The following is a 19,301-nucleotide window of genomic DNA, read 5'->3' as shown; positions in this document are numbered from 1 at the left end:
TAATAGAACCAAAAATGTTAGGGCAATCAACAAATAAAAACTAGAGCCCAAATACACCCTGCATTACCAATTTCAAGTCCCCAGGACTTGTGCTATTACAGGCTAGGCAGCAGGGCAGAGCAGCTCCGGGACAAATACATGCAGACACCCGTGACACAGGACAGGACACGACCATCGAGGGGACAGGACAGGGAGCGAGAGCTTTCGACAAGAAGAAAGGACTCAGAGACCCAAAGAACACAGAGTGCACCAGAGACAAGTGACAGGACACACACCGGAACTGCTCTGCCCTGCGCACCTCAGCACTGTGATCAAAACGGACACTTTCCCTTTAGAGGGTCTAAGGGGACACTTCTCAAACATCCCCGCCCCCAAAGCTGTTTCAAAAGGCCCTCCCAGCACTTTGCTTTCATCCCCTCTGTGGGCCTTAGCCCTGAACTTATCTCTCAGACATCTGGGGATGAGAATCCATGTTGCTTTTTAATGGAGGCTGCCTCATCTGCTGGGAATGTCCTATGGTCACCGGGCTGTGGTCCTTTGCTCAGCTAGAATCAAAAACACCAAACATCACTGCATGATCTTAGCTGCACAATGGACAAAAGCCAGCAATCCTGCTACTCGCCATTCTCCTAAGAACGCTGGGCTCCTCAGGCTGCACGCTTCACCCACGCCCTCCTGGCAGGATCTGCCTGGATGGAGAGGAGACGAGGTGATGTGGCGTGCCCAAAACTATAGCGGACCCTGGCTCCACCTCACTAGTTTTTCCTCGACTTACAGCAACTCCTCAGCCGCTCCTGAAAGCTCCCTGGGTGACACCTTCAAGTGACAGAGATCCAGGCTCCCTCGCAGAGCCGTGTGCCGCTTCCCGAATTCCCACGAGGTCGAAGGAGCGGGTCTGCGGGCTGGTTGCAGAGGGGGTCTCGGTGTTACACGACTGGACTGCCTAATGCACACAGACATGAATGGATACTCAGAGTGTCAGCAGAGACACTACAGCTGTAGGCACACAAATTCATAAATAAATAAATTAACTAAACCCAAAAATTCTACCAAAACATTAACTTTATTTACCCAATATCCAAATTGCCAAATAGATTAACAGAGACACCCTGTCCTTTCCCCTCAATAAGGCCTCTCAATCTGTGCCGAAGAAATCCTTAAAATGAAGAAAACCCTACCTGTATCAAAATAAAAACAAAAAGTCTAGTAAACTTTATAAGTTCATTAACCTAACACATCAGAACCACAAAAATATTAAACCTTTATGAACACCAGTACGCAGTACACACCACCCTCATTTCAACATATAAAAATAAAGCTATTCCTAATTCTAACCTAAGACAAATATCACAAAATATAGCAGTAAGAAAAGAAAAGAAAAATAAGTCTCACTAAAAATATAGCATTTTTATTTTAAGCCAAAAAAACCATACATTCTAAATCGGAACTTCCTCAAAATCAAGTAATTCAATAAACCCAAAAAAAACTCTAACATATTTTAAATAACTACTAAAAAGCTAAAAAACATCAAACAATTAAGCAACCCACCGCAACTATCTAAAACTATCGACAATAAACCTTCTTTAAAAAAACCCAACAAATACTCCTCACCACCTGAACAATACATCACCAGTGATGCCAAACAAGTCAAAATACTGTAACTCCCATCCAAAAAATGCTCTATAAACTGAAGCACTAAAATTCATCTACAAAACACACTCGCCCTTCAACAACCTCCTCTAACCTACACACAAATCTAAAACAAATAAGAATTACCTCTAAACTATCATACCTTGAATAACTCCACCATTAAACACTACTGTACCAAACTTATTAAAACTCCAATACCAACTAAAATCAAAAACCACAAAATAACACACCACTGTAAACATTACCAATACATTTTTCTCCATTCCTCTAACAACTGATTACAAACCTCATTTTACCTTCATTTGAAAAACATACAATACACCTACAACCAACTACCCCAAAAATAAAAACACAGTCCTACCATCTAGCATAAATTCCTCCAAATGAAACCTAAAAAATCAAACTCCAAAATATCTGTAATAATCCAACAACATTAGATGAAAAGTATAACAAAAATATTTTTAAAAATCAGCCAAATTCTTCTAAAAGACTACTACACCACAAAAAAAAAAAAAAAGCAAAATCAAAAAGACTACTGCAAAGATACAATTCCTAAAAATAAAATAACAAAAGAAACATCAAATTCCCACCAATTTCATCAAAAAAAAAGTCAGAATGGCTCCACGAGCCAACAAAAAAAAGCCCAACCTATAAGAAAATGCCAAACCACCTCGAACACAGAGAATAAAACACAGCCCCTCTTACCATGGTATTATTTTAATACTATGATTAAAATACACATTCTATACAAAAATGTCCTCTACCCTGCCATCAATTCCACATAAAGCAAATAAATTAACTCTTATCATACAGGACATCCGTATCAAAAATCTCAATCACCCTAAAACCTTAAAAATAATTACAAATTAAGCCCAAAATAAAAACTTTGATCTCTAACAACAGAAAACCAAAAACAAACAACTCAAACTAAAAATACACCACCATAGAACCGGCTACCAGCAAAAACAAACCCACGCTACACTCTTTTCACTAACACTTGTTAGCGAGACACATCACAAAAATGAAACAAAAATAAAAAACACCCCTAAAGAAACCCACAAAACAAATCACAAAACTCACTAGAAAAAGAAGTCCAACCAACTTACTAAACCTCAAACCATACAACAGACCCCGAAAGCTACTAAAAATGACAACCATACCTCCACACTAACTCAAAGAGTAACAAGTACTCTGCTAAGTTAACTTTAAAAACCAAAGGAATAAACGATATTTAAAAAATCTAAACCACTAGACAATAAAAAGTACCCAAATAAAAAACTACCTAAAAAATCCACCGTATAAATACACAAATAAAAAGCAACCAACAAATACATCAAACTAAAAAAAAACCCGAATAAATAAACTTAAATTAACAACAAAAAAAATTATTCCTAACTCCATAAAGCCATAATGCCTCGAACCATCAAAATACAAACACCACCTAGAAATAAACACGTCGCCAAAAGAGAAAGGTAACCATAAACAATAACACCCAAATTGCCGGTAACAATAAAACATCCAAGACAATTAAACAAACCAAATTAATAAAACCTCTATAAGAGAATTAACAAGAATGCAATTATCAATATTTAAAAAAAAACCAAAAAAGATTACTAATTAACTACAGGACACTACCTCAAACCCACCAAAACAAACACTACATACTCACACTAATAAAAGCCACCACAGCCTAATTAAAAACCAACCCTCTACTTCATGCTACAACCCATAAAAACCATTGTAAACCTTTCAAAACACATCCTTTAAGAAGATAACTACAATTATATTTTTCTAATATAAAGAAAAATAAAAAATCCAACATATCCCACAAAAGAAAAAAAAAAATCCAACAACAAACTCAATCCAAAAAAACCCTTGTCATCAGCACCTGAACCAAGAACCATAACAACCAACAAGTACACCACGACCCTTCTCATACACCAACAACGAACAAAAGAAAACGATCCAATAAACTCCTCAAAACCAACACAGCAAGGAACGCTGGAAAATGAAAATCCGCGCTCCCGGCACCGGGCGGAGCACGGCTCCCGGCAGGAAAGCGGCTCCTCGGGCAGGCACAGGCGGCGCCGCGCCGGGAGACCCCCGCCCGCTCCCCCCGGCCCGGCGGGGCCGGCACCGGGCCCGGGGGGCCCCGGCGGCGCCCGAGCCCCGCGCCCGGAGCGGACGGAGCGGCGGCACCGGCCGGCACCGGCGCAGCGCCCGCGCCGCCTGCCCCGCCCGCCGGCCCGGCCAAAGCTCCCCTCGGCTCCGCACGGCTCGCACCGGCGCGGCTCCGGCAGTCCCGCGGCAGCCCCGCCGCGCCAGGCTCCCCTTCCATCGCATCCCCTAGAAGAGCAGAAAAGAAGGGGCTTGCCTCAAATGATGGCAAAAGGCACAATTTTACCTCAATCCAAACCCCTTAAAAGGAGGGACAACAGGGCAGCCCCCTCATTTCAACCTCAGGAGGACGAAATTCAAAAGGGAAAGGAGAAAAGTCCCCGCTACAAAGGCGCACCGGCTCACCTGTTTGGCCGCTGCTTCTCGGCACAAAGGTTTGTCCCTCGGCGCCTCCTTTGAGCAAAGCTCCACGTATCCAAATGATCCCCCAAACCCTTTCCGAAGTACTTACCGTCCTTCCATGAGACAGCCCCGGGAGCCCCCCATAAACTCCTCTCCTCCAGCAGCTCCATGCAAAAGCAATGTGAGAAAAACCCCTTAAATCAGCCCCCGGAGGAGCCGCCCCCTCCTCATCATCCTCACAGCTCGCACCTGGGGCTACTCTGAGCCCTCCTCATCCTCACAGCTCGCACCTGCCGCTGTTGCCGCCCTCCAAACAGCGTCTCTCCCTCTCCAGGACACACCCACTTCAGCAGGGGCTGAAGGAAACAGAAAGGGCTCTCCGGCACCTTTTGCCTCCGTTCTCTGCTGTCTGCCGAAACGAAGACCTGTAAAATCCTAGCTCTGCCTTTTGTTTAACGTGTTCTTACTTCCTATTTATGTCATCACAGAGAAAGCAAGGAAAGAAGAAATGGGACTGGTTCCTACTATTGCTCCGTGCAGGCATTTTTAAAGGCTGCTGTACTTCTGTCCTCTTTTTCCACTCCAAGCTTGACTTTTCCCCTCCTTTTCCGAGGTCTGCTGCTTTGGGTGTCCCAGGGAGGGCTGGGTTCCTCAGCAGGGGTCTTAGGAGTTGGTGCCGATTCTGCTTTTTCCGAAGGTGTAGCAAAGTGTGCTACCAACAGGACTATTTTCTCCAGGGGAAAGCTTTCTCTCAATGACCATCAATGCACGCATGTGCTTTAATCGTGTAACCAGAGGGATTAAGAAAAGCCAACACCCGTAGCAGATTTCTGTTGGATCTGTGTCTGTGAGAAGTGGGTGTGTCCTGGAGAGGGAGAGACGCTGTTTGGAGGGCGGCAACAGCGGCAGGTGCGAGCTGTGAGGATGAGGAGGGCTCAGAGCAGCCCCAGGTGCGAGCTGTGAGGATGATGAGGAGGGGGCGGCTCCTCCGGGGGCTGATTTAAGGGGTTTTTCTCACATCGCTTTTGCATGGAGCTGCTGGAGGAGAGGAGTTTATGGGGGGCTCCCGGGGCTGTCTCATGGAAGGACGGTAAGCACTTCGGAAAGGATTTGGGGGATCATTTGGATACGTGGAGCATTGCTCAAAGGAGGCGCCGAGGGACAAACCTTTGTGCCGAGAAGCAGCGGCCAAACAGGTTTCTTTTTGATCGTTTCTTATGTTTTCAAAGGATGTGTTTTTGAAGGCTTACAATGGTTTTTCTGGGTTGTAGCATGAAGTAGAGGGTAGGTTTTTAATTCGGTTGTGGAGGCTTTTATTAGCGTGAGTGCGTAGTGTTTGTTTTGGTGGCTTGAGGTAGTGTCCTGTACTTAATTAGTTAGTTTTTTTTTTTTTTAATATTGATGATTGTATTCTTGTTTATTATATTATAGGGGTTTTATTCATTTGGCTTATTTGATTGCCGTGTGTGTTTTATTGTTGCAGGGAATTTGGGAGTTATTGTTTATGGTTACATTTCTCTTTTGGCGACGTGCTTATTTCTAAGTGGTATTTGTGTTTTGATGGTTTGAGGCATTATGGGTTTATTGAGTTAGGAATAATTATTTTGTTGTTGTTAATATGATTTTTTTTTTTTGGTAGTTTGATGTATTTGGTTGTTGTTTTTTATTAGTTTTGTTTTTGGGAACGTGGGTATTTCTATGGTGGATCTTTTTAGGTAGTTATTTTATTTCGGTGGTGAATCTTTTCTTTCTTCGTGGTTCCGATTTTGTTATATCGGTAATTATTTGGTGGGTTTTTTTCGTTCATTTTATAGAGTATTGGGTTCTCTTTATGAGTTAGTGTAGTGGTAGAGTTTTGGGGTTTGATTTTTTATTTTTTTTCTAAGAAACGTTCGGGGTCTGTTGTATGGTTTGGAGTATAGTAAGTTAGTTGGCTTTTTTTTTTTTTTCTTAATGTTTTTTTGTGATTTGCTGTGTGGGTTTCGCTTGGCTGCGACACTTGGCTTGGGCTAAGTACTGACATTGAAATGTTAATTAGCTAATTGTTCCTGGGAATCACCTACCTCCCCCCACCCGCACTACCATTCTATAGGTCTTTTTAGAAATGTGTGTGTCATTTTTGTGATGTGATAAGAACTGCTAGTGAAAGAAGTGTAGTGCGGGTTTTTTTGCCGGTAGTTGGTTGGCTGTGGAACCTTTCTGAATATTTTGGACGGCATTGTTGGGAATTTGATGCTGTTTTGGCATTTTAGTTTGAGGAACTGGATTAGAACTGCAAAGTTTTAACTCTAATGAAACAAAAGGAATGCATAAATATGAAAATAGGAATATAAAACTTCATTTTTAAATATGAACGGAAAACATATAAATAAAACATGTAACATGAATAATGTTATCCATTACTATTAGGTATTATATTGTTTGATATAGGGTATTTTATATGTTTATATACATATAAATGTAGATTATAAATATAAATATGCATCTAGAAACGTATAATTAATACATGTGGATATATAAATATGACAAAATAATAGGAATCAATACAGTACATAATGCATTTTTTACTGTATATGTCTTATTATGACACATTATATGTCATAGGAATTATAGCTCGAAATATAGTACCTCAAGATATTGTGATAGAATATATAAGTACTTGTGAAAATCGAAAATAGAAATAAAGAAATATCTAAATATAGTTGAAAGTAAAGGGGATTTTAATTGTCTATTTGGTAGTAGGTAGGGGTTTTATTATAAAAATGATAAATATAAATGAAATAAAATTAGAAATCTATGTATAGAAATATATCCTAAATACGTTAAGAGCTATATAAAATCTCAAAGGTAAGTAACTATAAGTATTAGTGGTATGTACGGAATAGAATTTAAATTAAAATTTATCTATCTTGCTACCTTATTATCTATATAATATATATTTATAGATACATCAATATAAAGGAGAAATGCGCATGTGACTATAATGATGAAAAAATATATGAATATTCCAGTAGCGTCTAAAGAAAGGGATTTTTTTGCTTTTATTTGATTAGAGGCAGGGTTTTAATGGAAAAACGATGAATATACATTTTGTTTTGGTATCTATCTAAATATGGAAATAGATAATCAATGTATACAGATTAATATACAAACATAAAATGTAAATAAAAATAAGTATGAGGAAGAGATAGACTATAAATAACACCATACATCAATCTACAATAAAAATGTACATTTGAACATAAATGCGAAAAATAATGATAAATTTAGACGGAGTTTAAAGAAAGGGGTTTTTAAAAAAATTTTTACTTACATGGAGGCAGGGGTTTATTTTAAGCCCTATAAACCTTTTAGAAATCTAAATCTAACTATAGAAATATACAAGCAATATATTAAGATATTTTCTTTTCTATATTTGAAGTATGTTTTGATGGTTTTTGTTGTTTAGAATTTGAAGAGTATTTGGTGTTTGGAGGAAATAAAGGTGAGGGTTTTTTGGATACGGTTGAGTTGTATTTTTAATGTTAGTAAGGACTACTTTTGGTACGTTATTTTGATTTTTTGTTTGGTTATGGGGAGGGTCTCCTGTTAGATGTGCAAGCATGAGACTGGCACTAGGGCTTTTTGTCTAATGGTTGATGGGTCTCTTTATGGGGAGGAGGTGTTATTTTAAGTATAAAAGAAAGGGGCTTTTAAAAAAGATTTTTACTTGGATAGGGGCAGGGTGTTTATTTGAAGCCATATAAACCTTTTAGAAATCTAAATCTAACTATAGAAATATCTAAGCAATATATTAAGATATGTGAAAAAATATAAAATATAATAAAATATAATAGGAATAAATGTAAGAAATTATAAAAATACAATTACACATCAATATACATTAGTAACCCGAATGTGAATATAAATATGAAAAATATAAAAATAAAATAGCTTGAAGTGCAGTTTAAAAGAGAAGGTTTTTGCTTTTGGTTCCTGTTGGGTTAGAGGCAGGGGTTTTTTGCTGGCGTTCTTTTCCGCGCGGGATGTTTTGGGGCATTTGCTGCAGGGCAGGTTCCGGAGCGCATCGCGCCCGTTCTTTTCTGCCGCCGGCCCCGCCCGCGGCCCCGAGGCGAGCGGCGGCCCCCGGCGGTGGCGGGCGGCAGTGCTGCCGCCCTGTGGGCAGAGGGCGGTACTGCAGCCCGCCGCCCGCGGCCGCCATCTTGGGAGTGGCTTGTCGCGGGCTCGCTTGACCTTCTCGAGATGGCGCGAAAAAGAGGACGTCGGCATTCGAGGACCCGTGTCTGTTTTTTCTACACTGCCTGAATGGTCCCCAACGCCGGCGCCCCCCGACGGGATTTTCCGCGGCGGTTCCGGTGCCGTGCACACGGGCTGTGGGCTCAGCAGCACCGCGAGCGGCGCGCGGGGCGGTGTCTGTGGGCGCAGGGCGGGGGCGGCGGCGGCTCGGGCGGCCCGAGCCTCAAAAACAAGCTCTGGTCAGGAAACAAGCTTGGTGCTTTGCACGCAGAAGAGCTAAGGAAGATTCCTCTCTGTTCTAAATCTCATGTACCCAAAAAAATTTGCATCAAAGTATTTTGTACTGAGGTCCTGGTGTATTTTATATATACACAAGAACACATATGAGTAGAAAAAATATATTTATTATGCTTATATGGTGAGTGTTCCTGAAGTGCTGTCATCCCAACTTATTTTTGTGACTTCACAAGAAGCAGTTCAAATGTATTAGAAAGCAAGTTGCAAACTCTAGTTTTAGACTGATAAAGTCATCTAGGCGTGCCTATGATAAAGTTCTATAGATATATGCATCTATAACATATATAAAACTGATTTCATTTACGTGAACTCCTTGTCTACACTAAGCCAGGAATTGCCAAAGGCTTGTTTTGAAGTTGAGACAGGAACAATCCATTATTAGTGATTTCCAGAATCCTTCTTTATTTCAGGGGAAGAAAGATCCTGTTTTTGGCAAATTCCTCAATGTAGAAGTACCTGCAATCATATAAGCATTCCTTTTATTTCTCTTTTAATTTCAAAAAAAAAAGTTATTACATGTGAATCTGATTTATTCACATTACTTTAGTCTGGGTTTTTTGGATCTATAATTGCTCTTAAGGTTATTGCACCTTGCCAGAAAGAAACCAAAGCATAAAAAATTTCCTCTGTACTAAAATTTTCCTAATGATGATTGAAAGCATTTTCTTCATTAGAGTCTCTGCCTTTTGAGATCAGTACTTAGAAAGTCAAGTTTCTGGTAAATTCTCAGGGTTAGAAATGTTTTTCTTAAGTTTTTCAAAATCAAAATTGTTTCAAAGAATTTTGCTGCACTGATCTTTGCTATTAGTTTCAGATTTTACAGAATACCATTCCTTAGATTCATTCATCCTTCCCAAACATCTGTCACTGAATTGGACTGCATCAATTGGTAAGAAATAAAATCTTTTTTAAAATTCCAACTTAAGATATACTCCTTTTGTAATATATTATGTTTATGGAATGCTCTTTCAGTAAATGTGAAACAGATTTCTAATCCATTCCAAGGACTTCGAAACATTTGGCATGAATTAATACAAGAGAGTGTATTGTTTATCAGTTGGGGTTGTGTATTTTATTAAAAACAAATTATTACTTTGAGAGGATGCTTGGATAAATGGTGAAATAATGTTCCTTGAATAGTTGAGTTTAGTACAAAAAATCAATTTCTATTTCTTTTGTTTCAATTAATAAAATAATATATAGACTACTACTTAGAATTATTTTAAGGATATATTTAGCAATATATAAAGTAAATGTCAGCTTAAACTGATATAAATAAGCATAACTATGCCTGTACTTTCAAGGGCATGGTTACAAACTGAGAAGGTAGCTCCAAAGTAGTTACACCTGCAACACCCTGATCTTTACAAAGACTTTTATAAGCCTATGGAGCCTTTTTGCTTCTAAGAATAAGATTGTTTACTTTGAAGTTGATGCCTTCAGTTATGCTTCATGGCAAGTATTAATAACAGCTCATGTCCAAAATGTGTAAGCCCAGCTGCTGTTCTTTACAGTCCTAACTCAGGTATGTGCTTTAGTTGGGTGTGTGCTCTTTTGCATTTTCCTCAGTACTTTTGGTTGGTTTGACTTGTGAAGCTGGAAAAGCAATCGACAATTATTTGGAGGGGGACATTCTACATTATAAATCTGATCTAGGTTCTGCTGTTCTCAGAATTCACATAATTTTTTTTAATATTTAAAATTAAAAAAACCCAAAACCTGATTTGATTATCTTCATTTTCAGTCAAAAAAGATCCAAGCCCAGCTGAAAGAGCTTCGTTATGGGAAAAAGGATTTGATTTTTAAGGTAAGTTTTATTTCACTATAGTTAGCTAAAGTATATTAGCATTTATACAGCATCGTAGCGAAGTAGGAATATGGTAGCTGCCTTTATTATTGCAGTTCTCAGGAAGAAGTTTGTTCTGAAAAGAACTCAAAACATCAAGACAGACTTAATACCATAATGGATTTTCAGAAATATAATATATTTTTGTGCTTGCAAAAAGCAAAATTCTAGGGTACTGCTGATGAATAAAACCTGTTGCCCTATTCCATACCTTCTGTAAAGTCATCTTTTTAACTGAATGATATCATATTTTACAGCTGCTTCTTGTTTTTCCTTTAATTAGCACTCTTCCATGGCAAAGTCAACTATTGTTAACATTTAAAGTAAATCTCTGTGTTCATGATAAGCTTGAGCAATGTAGTGTTCCTTAGGTCTTAAGATTTAAGAAAAAAGAAACATCTGCTGCTAAAACAATCCAAATCAATAGTCTGCACTAGCTAGCACATTTTAAAAAAGAATAAAAATTTTTACAATAAAGGAGGACAGGACAAAACATAAAGACATTGCTGAAGGGTGTCTAGTCCTTGTTAACACAGGGAGAAGCTAATCCCTGTTAAAAGGAAGAGGAGAGAGATGTGGGTCATCTGACTGATGACTGTTAGTGGAGTAGTCCCTTTATCTATTCCCAGCACAAAGGATGGACATGAAGTAGTCTTCTTCCAAGTTACTAGACCTAGAATTACTTACAAGTCATTCATGTCACTATGAGTTCCAGATTGTCTTCTGGAAGCGTTTAACTCTCTCTGCTGTTTCTCTATTGTATCTATAGTGCTGTGAATACGTAAATACAGAGAAATACAGAGTAATAGAGTGGGCCGTTGAAACAACAGTGTGATTTCTGTGCTTTTTTTTTTTTTTGCTTGCTTGCTCTTTGTCTGGGGTTTTTTTGGTTTTTTTTTTTTTTTTTCTGGTTGGGTTTTGGTTTTTGTTTTTGTTTTTTTAATGCATAGGTTTAGTCCAAGTTTATGAAGCTGTTACTCTTTCTGATAAATGAAATGGGCAGTCTTCCTGTTGGCACAGCATGAATGTGTGGGGTAAAATCCTGGCTGCTAGCTACTTCCACGTTACTGGGCTTTTACCTTTTGCCCTGCCACTCCCTTCCCATCCCGCTAAACTTTATCTTCTGTGTGGCTTACTGAGGATTTCAGGGAAGTCTGCTCTCCATGTAGATCTGAAGACTGCAAGCTTCTTGGAGCAGTTCACCAGAAGGATGTAAGCTGCAGGCTATTAGATTTCTAAAGGGCATCGAGGAAAGCTGCAGTTCATGTCCATTCAAAATAAGTCTTTCTCTGAAGGATTAATTCTGCAGGCATATGTGAAATTAATAGGGAGGGATTGTTTGATTTTTATTTTACATAATAGACCTCAAGAAACTATTTCTTAAATTCTGGTACTTATTACTGTCAATGGCTCTGGTCTGAACTGGACCTCTGGGGATTAAGTGGGAGAGGAAGAGAAAATGGGGGAAAGGCAGCTTTTTCTTGAACATTCCAGTGAATTGGTAGATCATATCTCCTTTATCATATCTTGCTTACACTACTTATGTTTTCAAAGTGTTTTACAATCTAGCTGATTAATTAGGGAGCATATGTGTGTATGTTTATATTTTCAAAACTCTCCCTATGCGATATAAAGCCATGGAACAGATAAGTAATGAGCATCACAAAAATGAATTTATGCACCCAAGGCTATAGAGCTTGTCTGTATCTCTGCTGAGATCGTAATTTGAGGTTCTGTGTCTTTTTCAGATCTCAGTCCCTTAAAGCATTTAGCATGTTATCCTTAAAGAATTGACCCAAGTTAAAATTTGATTTTGTATTATAATGTGAAAACCAAGAAATTATTAATAAAAATTGCCACTGAATGTTCTTAATTTTATCACTGCCTTTGTACGTAGCTACTTACTAATTATGAATGACACTACTCTGATTGCAATAATTTCAATTATCATCCTAAACCCCTGATTGAATGAAGTACTTCTAAGTTTAGGTTCTCTGCTAGATTGAGGTCTGCATTTGCTTCAGACATCACAGACCGCTTCTTTTTTAAATTGCTTCTCCTTCATTAACTGTCTTCCCATTATTAGGCTGTATTGCTCTGGAAGAAAGCTCATGTTTTACTAAAATAGGAAAAAATAAAAATAGTTTGGTTTTTTGTTCACAAAATGCATACGTGTATATATGATAGTAATAAGAGATGAGTAAAAATAAATCCAGCAATGATTTCGAATGTCAGTTTATACACGCACCTTGTATTATTGATATTCCTCTTAAAAGGTGACCATGCTTCAGTGGTATGGTTTGAGCATATCTTTGCTTTTTTCTAAGGCTTTTGCTACAGGTTCAGACATATTTGATGTACCACTTCATCTCTTTTACTTTTTGTTCAAATTCTAAGAGAAAGTATCTTGCTAGGCAGTCCTAGAAAACCAAGAAAAAATTCAAATGTGAGTAGCAACTAACAGCACCTGGCCTAACAATGTATTTAATCTTTGTTCCATGGTAGAATTTAACTTTAAATAAGCAAGCAAAGAGGATTGGCTATTATAACAAATAATACCACAGCTTAGTACCTTAGCAAACACTAGCTTACAGCAAGTCGGGTAACTGCTAATATGTACTCTGTAGGTGGATTTACCATGAGTGCCTGGTTTATAATTGGGCACCTTCTTCTGAGGAGCAAACCATGTGGGATGCAGTTGGGTACACAGACATGATCAGTTCCTGCTGAAACGTTGTGGTCAGGGTGGGTGTGCACTGAACAAAGATCTGCTCTGGGCCCTGGGGAGTCCCTGGGGAGTCCCTGGGGAGTCCCTGGGGAGTCCCTGGGGAGTCCCTGGGGAGTCCCTGGGGAGTCCCTGGGGAGTCCCTGGGGAGTCCCTGGGGAGTCCCTGGGGAGTCCCTGGGGAGTCCCTGGGGAGTCCCTGAGGCTTCTCCACATGTTCAGAGCCCCCAGGTGCCCAGTTAATAGTGTTAAACCAGAGCATGTCTGCCACATCCAGTGCATGGCTGGAGTCAGTGGTGTCAGGAGCAGCAAAGACAGAGGTGTGCAGGTAGGAATGGCAAGCAGAGGGCAGGCAGGAATTGTAGTGGGGATTACTGGGAGAGAGGGGCAATGGGCAGGAAGGAGGGAGGGTAGTGGAGAACCTTGTTCCCGGCACTTGACAACCTCTGCTGCTGCTCCTTACAGTTGTTTTAGCTTGTTTCTGTGATGATACTCTTGAATTCACATCTTTCTTTGATGTGCAGCTTCACAAAGTAACAGGATTGTAATTTACCTTCAGTACTCTCGTACTCCTTAGTAATGTTTCATGTACTATGGGTGCTCAATGCCTCTAAAGAGCTAAGGACCATATCACCCTTGCAAATTTAGAGTCAAGACTATTTCCCACATTTTTTGAAACACCTAGTTCTGCACAGACTAGGTCATTATTTGACATGTGAAAATCATTTAAATAATTGCTGTGGTAGAGTCAAATACAAAACTATGTGAAATTATTTTTGCATCATATTGACTGGATTTGGCAAATATCTGTACCATTCCTCCCTCTGAAGTAAAACTGATGCCGTGTGTGTTTCCTTCTCTATTAGCAAAGTTAATTACATGCCACAGTAAACTGATTTCCCAGAATTTTAAATTAATTATTTCTCTAATGAAGGCAATGAGATTCCATATTACATACAGAGAAAGAGATGAAATAATAAAAGAAAAACAAAGGAAGAAAAAAACAAGCAGAAAACCACCTGCTTTGGCAGACAACTTGTGTAAACATTAGGATTGCTTTCTGGGCTTGTGATGATTGATTACATATTTTTAATTTGTGATAAATTTTTACAGAAGTCCTTTGTGTACTGGCACATATATGAAGATGCAAGTTTCAGGCTTTCTAATACAGTTTTATTTGTATAGTTCTGGTGACTAGGCTTGATCCTAAAGCACCTCATGTACATCCACTTCCCCCATGATTTGCCTCTGCACGTATTAAAATTATCAGCTGCAGAATTCAGCTAACTTTGCATATGTGAAAAACTAGTCCATTTAACAGATTTTAAAGCATAAAGCATTCTTCATTATGTTCAAAGTACCATTAAACTCCTGTTTTCCTTGCAGAAAGCTTTGCAAAAAAAAAAAAAAAAAAAAAAAAAAGCCGTGTCACTTTCCTATAACTTTATTTGTGCATTTATGTGTCTAGCTCAGAAAGAATGCTCTTATCTTTGTTGCTACTTTTACATTGCCCTGTAATGGTAAATAGAATTTCTGTAGTTCAGTCTTCGAAGGAGATGATAAGAAAAAACTGGGAACAGTTTCCTTTTTGGCCTGTTGTACCAACTTCCCTGAGAGAATACTGCAATTTCTCTTGCTTTCAGACAGGATCTTTAGTCTGGGGTGTGTTTGTTCATCCAGCGTGGTTTTTCAGCATCTGGATCTTGTGCAGCCTCCCTTGGAAAGTTTTCCAGAACTGTGTAGGAAAGACATGACTGAACTAAATAAACTATTATAAAATACCAGGTATACACATAAATGCAATGTTAAATAGTAGAGGGTTTTTTTTGGTTTTTTTGTTTTGTTTTTTTTTTTCCAGAGCTCTTGCAACACATTATTAGGGATAATAAGTTCTATAAGCTACAGGCTGACTTCATCATGCCGCATAACAGCTGATAATGTGATATGGAATGTCACTGCATGACTGGTAACAGTTACAGCATCCCATTGTGAGATGCTCCACCCAGAGGGAGAAGCCAAGCATTCCTTACTGGATAGAATTTGGGTTTTTGGGACACCAAACTCAGGCTTTTCCACTGGGTTTCCAGGAGGACTGCAGCCATTCCAACCCTGACCAAAAAGGGTATCAGGTTATATTCTGACTCTGTCAGTGGTTTTTCTTTTGTATTATTGCAGGTATTTTGTTTCCTTTTCTCACTTTTCCTAATAAACTGTATTTTTGATTTGGAGTCTCTCATTGGTTTTGTTTTCAAACCAGAACAAGACAGTAGTCAATTCTAACCACCACTGCCTGCTTTCTGTCAACTGCCAAGACTTTCAGATGCCTATGTAATGCATGTATTGAAGGAAACCAGACACCCTCTAATTCATGACTGTAGCTCTGTTTTTTTCACTGATTTAGACTGTAAATCTGATGGTGCTGAAATAAGAAGTTGCCTAGTTGTATGGTCCTCACCATTTCCATCTGAGTCTAATTCCTCACGCTATCAGAGTTGCCATCCTAGCCTCATGTTTGTCATATGTTATTTTGTGTAATTTCCTTTTTAGTGGCAATTGAAATGATGCAGTTTTTCAAATCTTGATTCTCTTTAATTGAGAGCGTATTAATTTGTATAGCTGTACTGAAAAATAAGAAGTAACCGTATAAAAACGTTAATGATGTGAGAAATTTCTTGGTCTAGTTCTATGAGAAGTGTCTCTGCGTCACATAGAGTCAATGTCCAGTCTTTCAGACATTTTCTGTGGCCGTGTTTATTGTGAGTGATACTGTATACCATATTTAGGAAAAAATCCAAAAAGTTACTGAATTCTAGCAATTTCTTATATCAGTATTTTTTTCTCTAGTAAATCAGTAATAACTCCACTTAAATTTTGCAAACTGATAAAGTGGAAGGATTATTTCTGTAGTGAATTCTCTGTTGCCAGACTAAAGGGTCAAACCAATGGTCTGATATGTGTGTTGTGGCAGTGACTGATGTTAGCTGTAAGGAATGTGATGCAGTGTAAATTATGGACAGCAATTCACAAGAGACTTTCCCACGTCACAGTTGACTTGCACTTTGAAGGAAGTTTGGTTTTGACTAATGAAACTGTGACTCTGGTGATAAATCTGAAGATAAATGCCTAATCCTGATTTAAAATGCAGCTACTCAGTTCTTTACACGAGTTGGGAACTGAAAATTCCAGACTTTTGACATTTCATTTGGCAGAACAGACTATGCCTAATGCAAATGAACATCACATTAGCTGTCTGCTGAGGACTACAGGCTTGCCTAAGCTCACCACCTCATCTATGCCATGTGCTGGAAGGACTGTCATTACCCCAGCAGAAAACAAGTTAACCTTACAGGATTTACACTAAATAGCATTTACGTAGTGTGGCTATCCATTAAGCTGTGCTACAATCAGCAGCGTGCAGGAGATCTTGAAAGGTCTGCCAAGAAAAACTCTCTGGCTGGGATTGAACTCCAGAAGCCTGAGGGCATGGAATGGTGTTGAGGGAAAATGCACTTGCAAACATTGGGTTGAAATAAAAATGTGGTGCTCTTTATCTGAAAATTGAGAATTTTATCCTATTATTTTGCATATACAAAATGTATATTTACCTAATCAGAATTTCAGAGAGAAAAGATAAGTGGCTAGTCCAGTGTCCTTCTCTATGGCTCCCTTTTCAAACAGGGAAAACAACGGCTAGGCTGGGTTTTTTGCAGGTACAACAGCAAAAGAATCCTTATTCCTTTTGGTTGCATAGTAATGTGTTATTAATGACAAGGCTGACAACTTCAGGAATCTGCTTTCCTGAAGCAGAAGAGTCTTGCAGAGAATGTATTTCCTTCAAGTGAACAGGCTGGGTTCATACATATCCTTGGGAAAGAGAGAGAAAATACTTGTCCTTATTTACTGAACACTTAAAAGCATCTTCTGATGCTTTTTGTTTTGGGCCACTCACTTAAAAAGCTTCTGCTGAACTCCTGTGCTCCATGAATGACATATACATTATACAGAGCCAGAAGTCCTTCCACCCAGGGTGCAGGCTACTAGCCTGATCCTGACTTCCAACACAAGTCTCCCAAATTGCTTTCCTGCTATGAGTTAGCTAGTCTTGTGCATTTTCCTTCTCTATTTCCAGGAAAAGACATGGAGGAAAAAAATCTGGAGTTACCTCCTTGTATAGTAGTAGGTAGTATAATTTCATAAGGTGCCTGCATGCAAGAATGTTTGGGTGTTTTCTAATTTGTCTGTTTATGCCCAATTAGCTTAATGTTGGCATCACAATGCCTAAAACTACAAAATAATTTTCAAATTGCACCTGGAAATCAGACAAACGAACAAAATTATTAAAAGACATTTGAATACCTTGAATTTTCCAGAAGGATATTATGGCATAATCTTAAATATTTTATAGTATGGAAATAATTTTGCTATTGACATTGAATTATTATAAGCTTGCATTCACATCAATGGAGCACATTCGGCCATAATGGTTTTTTTTTTCCTCAGGAAAAGCAAATCTGACCCAGCCCATATATATTACTTGCAAAATTTCTGTTCTTTCCTCTCTCACATGAAAAAATGCATTGGAGATTGCATCAGCTTTTTTTCTTGATCCCCACAGGCACAACAGCTAACAGATCTGGAGCAAAAACTATCTGTTGCAAAAGACAAATTGGAAAACGCAGCCCTTGACCAAGTAAGAAGTGTCATGTAATGTAAGCATGTTTACCTATATCGGCTGTGGGTGTTTTGGTGTAATTTGACAAAAACAAATGAAAGCCTGGAAGTTACTTAGATGGATACTAAGCTGCATATGAATTGTACCTGAGAGAGATGCTACTGAAATCAGTGGAACTAATTATGATACATGAAGTTAAGTACATCTGCAAAGTTATTTAAGAAGAGGATGGTCAAATTAGAAAAAAAAAAACAGCTCAAAAATATTTTGCACTGATTTTAGTAGATTTAGGTATTTATTGAACTACAGTTTGTGCTGACTGTAGACTTAGTGTCAGTCATAAGTTTATTTACACTAGAGCAGTTTCCTATTTCCCACATGAACCCTTAGAATGTTTACAAATTTTGAATTACCAGGCCCCAGATACCAAGAGTAGTGTGGCCAGTAGGCCTAGGAAAGTGATTGTCCCCCTGTACTCAGAACTGGTAAGGCCACACCTCACATATTGTTCCGTTTTGGGCCACTCACTTAAAAAATGTCATTTTAGTGCTGGAGTGAGTTCAGAGAAGGGCAATGACGCTGGTGAAGGTCTTCTGAGGGCATCTGGGGGAATTGGCCTTGTTTGGTCTGAAGAAGAGGAGGCTCACGCTCATTGTTCTCTTCAGCTGTCTAAAAGGAAACAATCATGAGGCAGGGGTTGGCTTTTTCTGCCTTGTCTCAAGTGGAAGGATGAGAGGATGATGAGCTCCTGTCCTCCCAGACAGGAGCTGCCCCCATCTCATACTTGTGCTGCCCTGAGAGTCCAAAAAGAGCCCTACAAACTGACATCAGGAACCTGGACTGGTGAGTTTTGTTTCCCAGGGAAAAGAGCCGATGTTTGCACTCCGAGTCCTGTGGCCCTGAGCCGGCAGCTGAGTGCAAAAAATCCGAACATCGAAGGATAAGTCCCAGACAGGAGCTGCCCCCACCTCATACTTGTGCTGCCCTGACAGTCCCAGGGGAGCCCTACAAACTGACATCAGGAACCTGGACTGGTGAGTTTTCTTTCCCAGGGAAAAGAGCCGATGTTTGCGCTCCGAGTCCTGTGGCCCTGAGTGGGCAGCTGACTGCAAAAAATCCGAACATCGAAGGATAAGTCCCAGACAGGAGCTGCCCCCACCTCATACTTGTGCTGCCCTGAGAGTTCAAAAAGAGCCCTACAAACTGACATCAGCAACCTGGACTGGTGAGTTTTCTTTCCCAGGTAAAAGAGCCGATGTTTGCGTTCCGAGTCCTGTGGCCCTGAGCCGGCAGCTGAGTGCAAAAAATCCAAACATCGAAGGATAAGTCCCAGACAGGAGCTGCCCCCACCTCATA

At 39.3% G+C, this 19,301-nt stretch overlaps 1 long non-coding RNA gene across 1 annotated transcript; it reads left to right on the top strand.

The window, feature by feature from the left end:
• Positions 1-8,802: 8,802 nt before the first annotated feature.
• On the top strand, positions 8,803-18,392 carry LOC121468056 (uncharacterized). The gene is made up of 3 exons (XR_005978812.2): positions 8,803-9,592; positions 10,448-10,510; positions 17,889-18,392. It is a non-coding gene; the product is annotated as an uncharacterized lncRNA (long non-coding RNA).
• Positions 18,393-19,301: the final 909 nt, after the last annotated feature.

The sequence above is a fragment of the Taeniopygia guttata genome, chromosome W, assembly GCF_048771995.1.
Source record: "Taeniopygia guttata chromosome W, bTaeGut7.mat, whole genome shotgun sequence".
NCBI classification, from domain to species: Eukaryota; Metazoa; Chordata; class Aves; order Passeriformes; family Estrildidae; genus Taeniopygia; species Taeniopygia guttata.
This window is presented reverse-complemented; position numbering and strand designations above follow the sequence as displayed.